The sequence below is a fragment of the Apium graveolens genome, chromosome 8 (assembly GCF_009905375.1).
Source record: "Apium graveolens cultivar Ventura chromosome 8, ASM990537v1, whole genome shotgun sequence".
Classification (NCBI taxonomy): domain Eukaryota; kingdom Viridiplantae; phylum Streptophyta; class Magnoliopsida; order Apiales; family Apiaceae; genus Apium; species Apium graveolens.
Window position 1 is genome coordinate 196,485,575 of NC_133654.1, and position 9,025 is coordinate 196,494,599.

A 9,025-nucleotide genomic window follows, 5' to 3' on the forward strand; every position below is an offset into this window, starting at 1 on the left:
GGGGATGTGGTTTACTATGGTGCAGTTGAAGATATTATTGAAGTCGACTATTGGGGAGCGTTAACTGTAGTTCTATTTAAGTGTCGTTGGTACCAAAGGGAGAGGGATTGTTATGGCCTAACAAGAGTCAACTTCAACAAGTTCTGTCAAAAAGATGATCCGTTTGTTCTGGCTACACAAGTACACCAAGTTTATTATATTGAAGATCCTACTGAAAAAGACATGCATTTTGTTATCAAGAATTTACCAAGGGATCAGTATAGTGAAGTAGAAGAGGGAATGTCACTTGAAGATGTTAATGACATAGGTTATGTGCCAAGGGGACATAATATCCTTAACGATGTCAGCTGGTATAGAGATGATGTGCCTATAAAAAAAATCCCTGTTACACCAGATGAAGAGGAGGATGATCGTGAAATCTAAAAAATATAAGTGCTAGCTATTTACTTTTTGTTATTGTATTTTTTCATTGTGCTTCCTGCTTAAGACATCCAACTGCTACTTCTAAATCAATGTAATATTTTATTGTATTAGACAATGAAAAATTGCACTTCATGCTTTAGTCATATCAAACTGCTACCATTACTCTATTCTTGTATTTTATTTATATTCACAACTTGGTCATTTTCTTTATTTTCTGCAAACTTAGTTGTTTTCTTGTACTCTCTATAAAATTGGATTAATTAATTATCAAACTACTTACTATTAAATTGTTACTAATTTTTTTCCCTGTTCTTCTTTTTCAGGATGGCAGAAAAAGATTTTATTATCAAATTCTACCATAAGGGAGAGTTCATGAAAACAAAATATGTAGGTGGGACATGTACTGAGATTCCAGAATTTGTTGATGCTGATAAGTTCTCGTACACGGTTGTGATGGAGTAAGTGAAGGATGATTTGAAATACACGGAAATAGGCGGAGTTTATGTCAAAAACATGCTGAATGGTTGGAAACTAATTGCCAATGACAGTGAACTAAGTGAGTTTATAAAGACAGTTGAAGGAGTTAATTTGGAATTTTATGTTGATAACATAATTGACAAATCTATTGATCCAACAACACAAATGCAACCACATGTGATTGTGCGACCAAGAACACAGTTTTTTGAAGGTAATGCTTAATATGGTTAAGATGATTAAATTTCACATGCTGATTTAAATTATTATTTTCACCACTACTTGCATCAACAGGTTTACAAGCAAAAAAGAAGTTTGTGACACTACAAGGGCTACAAAAAAAGAGGGAAAGTAATCGATTGGCTGGAAAATCGGTTGAATATGATACTGCATTTCCGAAGGTTAGGAAGTATTTAAATTGTATATTACATATTTGTCCTATAATGTATGTCTATAGTTTAATGTAATATATATCTACTCTATATTTCAGAATATTCCAGAATACGAAAGAAAAAGGTTGATGCGAAAGAAAGAGAACGCTGAGATGATAGAGAAGCTCAGCATAAATAAACTGTCAGCTGATCTTGGTAAGAAAAAGGACAAACCAAAAGAGAAAGTACAGGAGGATGATGATTCAATGCTAGAGTTTGATCGGGAGTACATTCCTGGACACGATAGTTTATCTGAGGATGAAAAGGATACTGCAGAGGTTATGTCAAAGCAGGTTAGGCAAAGAAAAAAAATTAAGCTAGTTTCTGCAGGTAAAAAAATGAACAATACTGGCCCCCGAAGAACACGTTCAGCAACAACTCCTTCGCAAGTAAAAATATAATTTGTTAATTCTTCTATTTTATAATTTATCTACTATATTAGTCTGTCATTATAATCTATACTAATTATGCTTGGATGACAGATTCCAAATTTGCCCCCATCCCCAACTGAAAATGCACCCCATCTGCCAACCGAACAACTACCACCTCCTCCTCCATTGACAGATGGTTTACCTCCTAACTTGCCCCTGAGAGCAGGGCCAGTGCCTCCCAAAAATCGTAATGACGGAATTGGTTCAATGGAGGCTTTTTTGCTAATGCGAAAACGTAAAAAGGACTTGGAATTTGTGAATGATCATGTGGATGAGGGTCCTGGTCAAACTCAAGACGAGACACATGAAATTCCATCAGGTCCTTATAATTGTTTTTTAAGTTGATTAAATAGTAGTTTCAATATTGACAATACTCTTGGAACATTAATTAGTTTATTTGTTCTATTTTAGGTCCATCAAAAGTAATAAAGCGTAGAGGACCGACATTAATGAAGGATGTGTACACAAGGGACCCTAGCAAAAAGAAGGTTATTAAGTTGAATTCAGAATTTCAGGCCGTGGCAGACGATCCCAAGGTCTTATCTGAATACAAAAACTTCTTAGGGACCTTGGCCAGGGAGTCTGTGCCACTTGATTACATCAGTTGGCATAAATATCCTGAAAGTGAGAAGGAGAGGCTATGGCAATTTGTTAACGTAAAATACAAAATTTTCTATTGTCTATCTCACCGGATACAAAATTTTCTACAATATGGCTAATTATTTTAATTGATTTACTAGAAAAAATATATCATTCCCGAGGAAGGAAGAACCTTTACACTGCGGACTATTAATGATTTGTGGAGGTTGCACAAAAGTCGGGTTAAGAAAGATCATTATCTACAATATGATAATGATGAGGATAGGCTAAAAAATAAGCCTAGTTTTGTTTCAACTGAAGTATTCAAGGTGCTGCTCAAATACTGGGGGGATGAGGAAATTCAGGTATATAAATTGATATCGCTCAACTAGATAATATTCAACCTTTTTTTATGTAGTCTGTTTTTTAATACTTTGTTCACTTCACTTAATTGTCAGAGACGATCTAAGACTGCTTCAGAAAATCGTGCCTTGATTGTAGAAACACACACAGCTGGTCGTACAAGTTTTGCGCAAATTGGAGAGAAAATAGTAAGTCATGTTTAAAGCACGGTGTTACTTTTATTAAGAAAATGTATGTAGTTTCGGAGTCTTGAATATATTCTGGTTGAACTTGGTCTAATAAATAAATAAAAATCATAAGTAGTAGTATAACTTTTAATGTGCTTATGAAATCCCAAATTCTATATTTCCTTAGTTTCATTCTATAGTTTTTAATGTTATGACTTCAATTCCATTCTGCTGGCAGAAAGCTGAGAACAAAATCGAACCTAAAGAACCAGCTCCCTCGGATCTTGTTTACGTTGAAACTCGTAAACGAAAGCCAGGACGTAAATACAAGGTAAAAGATCACTTTGACAAAATTGATAAATTTGCACTTGTAAAAAAAATATTATCGCTCGGCTCTAGTTAAACTTAATTGTATTTTCTGATCCCTCAATATTTGGCAGACTACAATTCCTACCGATGACAAGGATGAAAATGGACATGCTCAACATGATATTGAAGATGGTTCTCATGGGGCAAACAACAGTGCTCACACAGAAAAGAAATCAAAAAAGCCAGCCCATGGACCGAATTGTGTTAGGTCCCAATTAGTTTGTAGAAGGGGGGTTGAATACAAACAGTACCAAATAATCGAATAAAATGCGGAATAAAAAATGTGAAACAAAATTCAAGTTAAATAAAAATATTATTAAACTTGAAATGTGTTACAACAACTGTATCGATTACAAGGTATTAATCTCAAATCAATTATCACAAATCTAGAATAAATTCGACATGAACTTTTTCTATTTTTGCAATAATTAGAATCAAATGCTAAACGCGATTTGAGATTAAGTTCTAGGGATTTTGATCCGCTAGATTGTTACACAAGAACAAGATAAATAATTCTAGTGGTTTGGATTTAACATTAACAAACTAGAATTTTGATCTTGATGTAAGCAGAGAAGAAAATAAAATGTTTCAAGAGGCGGCTGCTTTGTTCTTGACTTGTGTGTATTTTGATTGAGATAAAAATGATATGCTGCTTCTCTGCTTCTATTTAATCAATCAGCTGAATCAATTGAATTGGAATGACAATCCTTTAAGCTTGCAAGACTTTCGGTAGGACAATTGAATGAACTAGCAAGACAATCTGAATGAACTAGCAAGACAATCAGAATGAACTAGCAAGACAATCATCCTCCTGATGTAACTTTCGGTGTAACAATTGAATATGGCCTAGCATGACAATCGGTATGACAATCCTGATTGTCATGCTAGTTCATTTTCAATTGTCTTGCTGATTTAATGCTTGAATTTAATCCAATTAAACTTCTGAAAATTCCTAAAATTCCTAGAATTAATTCAGAATTAATTAATCAATTAATTCAATTAATAAATAAATTATTCTTCGCAGATATAATTTATTTTCTTAATTAAATTAGATGACTCAATTAATTAATAGAGAATTAATTCTAGTCTTGAGCAGCAACCATTCTTCTGCAAATCTTCTGAAAATCACTGAAAATTATGAATCAATTCCACCACTTCAACGTTGACACTCGATGTACTGTCTGGTTCATGAGTGACTAACTTCCGTGACGTTTCTTCATGTCTTGACTCTGACACTTTGATTTTCTTCAGATTAAATCCTTGTAATTAATGATACTCTGACGAGATCTCTGTCATTTGATTAAATCCACGATCTTGATTTATATCACTGAGGCATGATCAACTTCTTGAACTTCTTCCAGTGAATTAACTCCTCAAGTCTGTAGATGAACCTTGTTTCTGAATCCTTTGACAGATATTACTTTGCGAGATCTCTCTGACGGTCGATCCACTATTTACTTATTACATTCTTATTTGAGTTGAGTTGAATCCTCGAATATACAAATAGGTCTATGACATATGACTTACAAATTGGCTTATTGGAAGATCAGGCCGAACGAGGAAAACTGTTAAGCTAGATGTGCCAGCATTTAGTCAGAGTTCTAGTGCTAGTATTGATGTTGCTGATTTGAAAAAGTCAATAAAGGAGGAACTTCTTACTGAAATGCAGGAGATCATTGACAAAAAGGTTCGGGAGAAACTGTCAAAGGTAATAGGCAGATTGGGGGATATAGTTCCTGATTTTAATGATATTGCTGTTCAAGAGCTATATTCTGATGTTGATGAAGGCCAGAGTGAGGGGGGTGAAGACATAAATGCTTAGTGATTTCCTGTTACTAGCTAGCTGTTTAATAACTTTTGGTTGGATACTTTAATGTACTTGTTAACTAGCTAGCTGATTAAGTAGACTATATATCCTTGAACTTGAACTATGTTTGGTTATGGATGTTCTGACTTGTGGTGTTTATCGACTTTGTTTCGACTTTAAACTAGATGTTTGGTTTGTTATTTTGATGGTTAGTTGGTTATTTTGAGTTGCAGTTGGATATATTATTTTCAAGAGAATATATGCATGTTTGAATTTCTGGTAACAGCTGGTATTCCAATATATGTCTAAATGTTGCACAGAAATATTGCCCAAAAACAAAAAAATTATTACAATAGGATTTCAAATGTAGCATACAACTGTTGCCTTGCAAGCTAAAAAGTATTACAATAGGGTTTCAAATGTTGCATACAATTGTTGCTTTAAAATATAAAACGTATTACAACAGGGTTATAAATGTTGCAGACAAATGTTACAATAGGATATTGTAACACTAAAAAAAAGTTACTAAAAATGCTAAAAATGTTACAATAGTGTTCTAGCATGGGGTTATTGTAATACTTGACAAATGTTGCAATACACACACAACATGTTGCAATAGGGGTCTATTGCAACGGCAGCAAATGCAACACCGAATTTTGGATAAAATGTTACAATAGATGATATTGCAACACATTCGACCCCTAATACAACGTTTTTTTGGGCTTGCAATAGCCAATATATGGTGTAGTGTTTATTTCTACTACCGGCTTAATATTGAACCTACAGGGTCACATCATAAAAGAAAATGATTTAATGGTAGAGGAATTAATTAATAATGGCTGGTAATTATTTATTTGTGAAATAAATAATTAATTAGCAAATTTAATAATTAATTAAATAAGATTTAATTAATTATAAATTAATTAAGAAAAGTTCTTAATATTATTAATTAAGAATTTAATTTTGGAAATTAAATCAAGTGAGAGAATTATTTCTAAAGTGTTTAGAAAAAGGATTAATAGTTATGTTAGGTCACACACACACTGTAGAGGGGGTGAATACAGTGTATAGTACACTCAAATCGAACTTTAAGAACTTAAGTAACAGAAAACAAACTTTATTGAAACAATAAACTCTGTTACAGTATGGAACTGTTACCTCTCAGTGATGAACAAATATCACGAGAGCTGCTAGGGTTATATAGAATAATAACTTCGATAATGATAACACTTATAGTGTAAACCCTATGCCTGTGTTTATATATTACAGTTACAAGATAATCGCTAATTGATATGGAATATAATTCTGCTTCCTAAAATATATCAATCAGATATCTTTTCTTCCAAGTATTCCATTCTTCACGGAATTCCTTCTTCATGCATATCTCTTCTTATGTTTATCTCGATCTTCTTTCCTTTAATCAGCTACTGTCCTTATCTGATTGTCCTTCAGCACTTAAGTTCTGATATCTATCTTCTGATGATTATCTCCTGATAATATAAGTACTGATATCCTTAAGTCCTGACTTCCAGTATAAGTACTGATCAACAGTTAAGTACTGATTTATCCTGTTCACGTAAGATCTGAAAGCTAAACATAAAACATATTAGCCATGACATTATCAAATATATCTAACAATCTCCCCCAACTTGTAAATTAACAAAATATACAAGTTTAACAGATATTTGATGTTGTCAAAAACATTAAGTACAAATGCATGACAAATAGACTAGATAACTACAACTTATAGTCCTTAAAGTTTTTACCAATTTCAACTTCTGATAACAACTTCAATCTGTATAAATATCATAATTTAAGCAGTTGTAGATCTTCGACTTGGCTTCTTCATTTTCTGATCTCTCTGATGTCAGGAGTTGTTCTGAGATAGTTCTTCAACAAACATTTCTCAGCATATCTTAGTTCATCAATCATTCTCCTTTTAACACCTTTAAGCTCTGCAGTATCTTCACCAGTTTGAAAGATTGCAGCTCTGAGATCATTAATCTTTGCTTTTCTTAACTCCTGATCTAGTCTTATGACATAAGCTTTGTCAGATTCAAGATTGAATTCAAGTCCCTTAATACCAAGATACGTTCTGATCTGTGCAGTATTAGGCTTCATATCAACAATATCACCATTGTGATCTCTGTACTTTGGAACATATATGCTGTCAGACTTAACAGAATAAAGCCTTTTCTGTCTCTGAATCTGTTCTTTTAAGTAGTTTGCAGCAGTCTCTGTTATTCTGTCATCCACTTGAAGTAAGAAAAGTACATGCTCCAATTCTTCAAAATACTTCAAAGGAATGGCATTTTGTCTTATATGATAAACCCTACCATCTGTCATGAAATACAACATGATGTATTCTTTCAAGTAGGTATGGTAAACCATCTGTACAGATTCCAGTTGATTCAATCTCTCAGGAGTTGCTCCAATACCTGGTTCACTCAAGGAAGTTGGATCATTGGTAGTGTTGTGTACTCTTCTTTCATCAGCACTTCCCAATCCAGTTTTATCTCTAGCTTCCTTTCCAGTAACTACTCTTGCTTCAAAACCACTTGCAGTAGTCTTCAAAGATTGAGTCTGTTTTGCTTTAGTGAATCCTGGTAGGAGTGTTTTAGATCTATTTTCTGATACCAAGTTAACTTGAGCACTGTCAGAGGTTACTTGCTTCTTCTGAATATCAGAACTTACAATTTCTTGACTCTGAACAACTTGAGCCATGTCAGAGGTTGTTTTAAGAACTTTTCTTGTAGTTAGAGCAAGATCATCTTTTCCATTAGTAATTTCTTCTTCCTCAGGAGGTACATAAGACTTGATAGGTTCACCAACCTTTTCTTTACCCTTGGATCTTGGATCTATCTGTGGTTGTGATCTAGCCAAAGTTGCTTCAGTATGTATCCTTTCTTTGATCACAATGCCTTTAGGTTTTGGAAGTAACTTTTTACCAGAAGCTTCAGATTTAGATGTGACTTTCTCTGATTTAAGTCTGGCTTCTTCTTCCTTTAAACTTTCCAAGTCCATCACTGGATTTTCTTGAAGAAATAACTGTCTTGACATTTCCTCATCAAGATCTAGAAGTTCATCAGAACTTATCCTTTTACCAGCAGCAGAACTTATTCTTTCCCCATTATCAGAACTTGTTCTGTGACTAGCTTGTCTTGATGTAAACCTTCTACCTTGACTATGACCACTACCCATTCCAGAGGTTCCTTGGTCATCTTTTCCATCATCCTTTCCTTGCAGTGTCTTGTTGGTTTTGCATTTGGACTTAATTACCTTCTCCCCCTTTTTGGCATCAGCAGGTAATAAAAGAGAGATAAGTAGTTCCACTGAGGTCTGGATTTCAGTAAGTTGCGATTGCTGAGAAGCTTGATTTGTCAGAATTTGATCAATCTGAGCTTGTTGCTTCTCTTGAGTTTTCTCAATATAAGCAACCCTGTCAATGGTAGGTTGGAAGAACTTTTTCTTATCAATTTTCCAAACTTGTTCCTGTTTGATAAAGTTCTCCTAAATCTTGTGTAGCTCTGCATGAGTATTGGAATGAAGACCTTGTAGATGTTTAGTACTCAATGCAGTGACTCTAAGCTGGGTTTTAAAATCATCAGAATTTAACATTTCATCAGCTTTAGTCAAGTGCTCAGCAAGATGTAAAGCATTTGGAACACATGAAACTGAGTTCCATTCTTTAGTCCACTCCTGACCTGCAGGAGTTTCACTCCAAGGTACTGGTGCATCCATGACAACAAACTCCTTTACCAGTTCAGACTTAGGAAGAGTCAGTGGAGGAGTATGTCCTGAAGGACCTGCTTCATCAGCATATACAGTTGTAGCAGCCTCACCAGTATCTCCAACATTTACAACATCGAAACTTAAAGAATCAGTATCTTCTGATAAGACAACAGTGTGAGTAGCAATGGAGGCTTCATCATCCTTTAATTGTTGATCTGATACTAAGTTCTGATCAACAACCATATCCTG

The 9,025-nt window shown here is 34.1% G+C and overlaps 1 long non-coding RNA gene across 1 annotated transcript; it reads left to right on the top strand.

The window, feature by feature from the left end:
- The first annotated feature begins 2,568 nt into the window (after positions 1-2,568).
- Positions 2,569-3,429, top strand: LOC141677505 (uncharacterized). The gene is made up of 4 exons (XR_012557448.1): positions 2,569-2,703; positions 2,797-2,889; positions 3,107-3,199; positions 3,309-3,429. It is a non-coding gene; the product is annotated as an uncharacterized LOC141677505 (long non-coding RNA).
- The last annotated feature ends 5,596 nt before the right edge of the window (positions 3,430-9,025 follow it).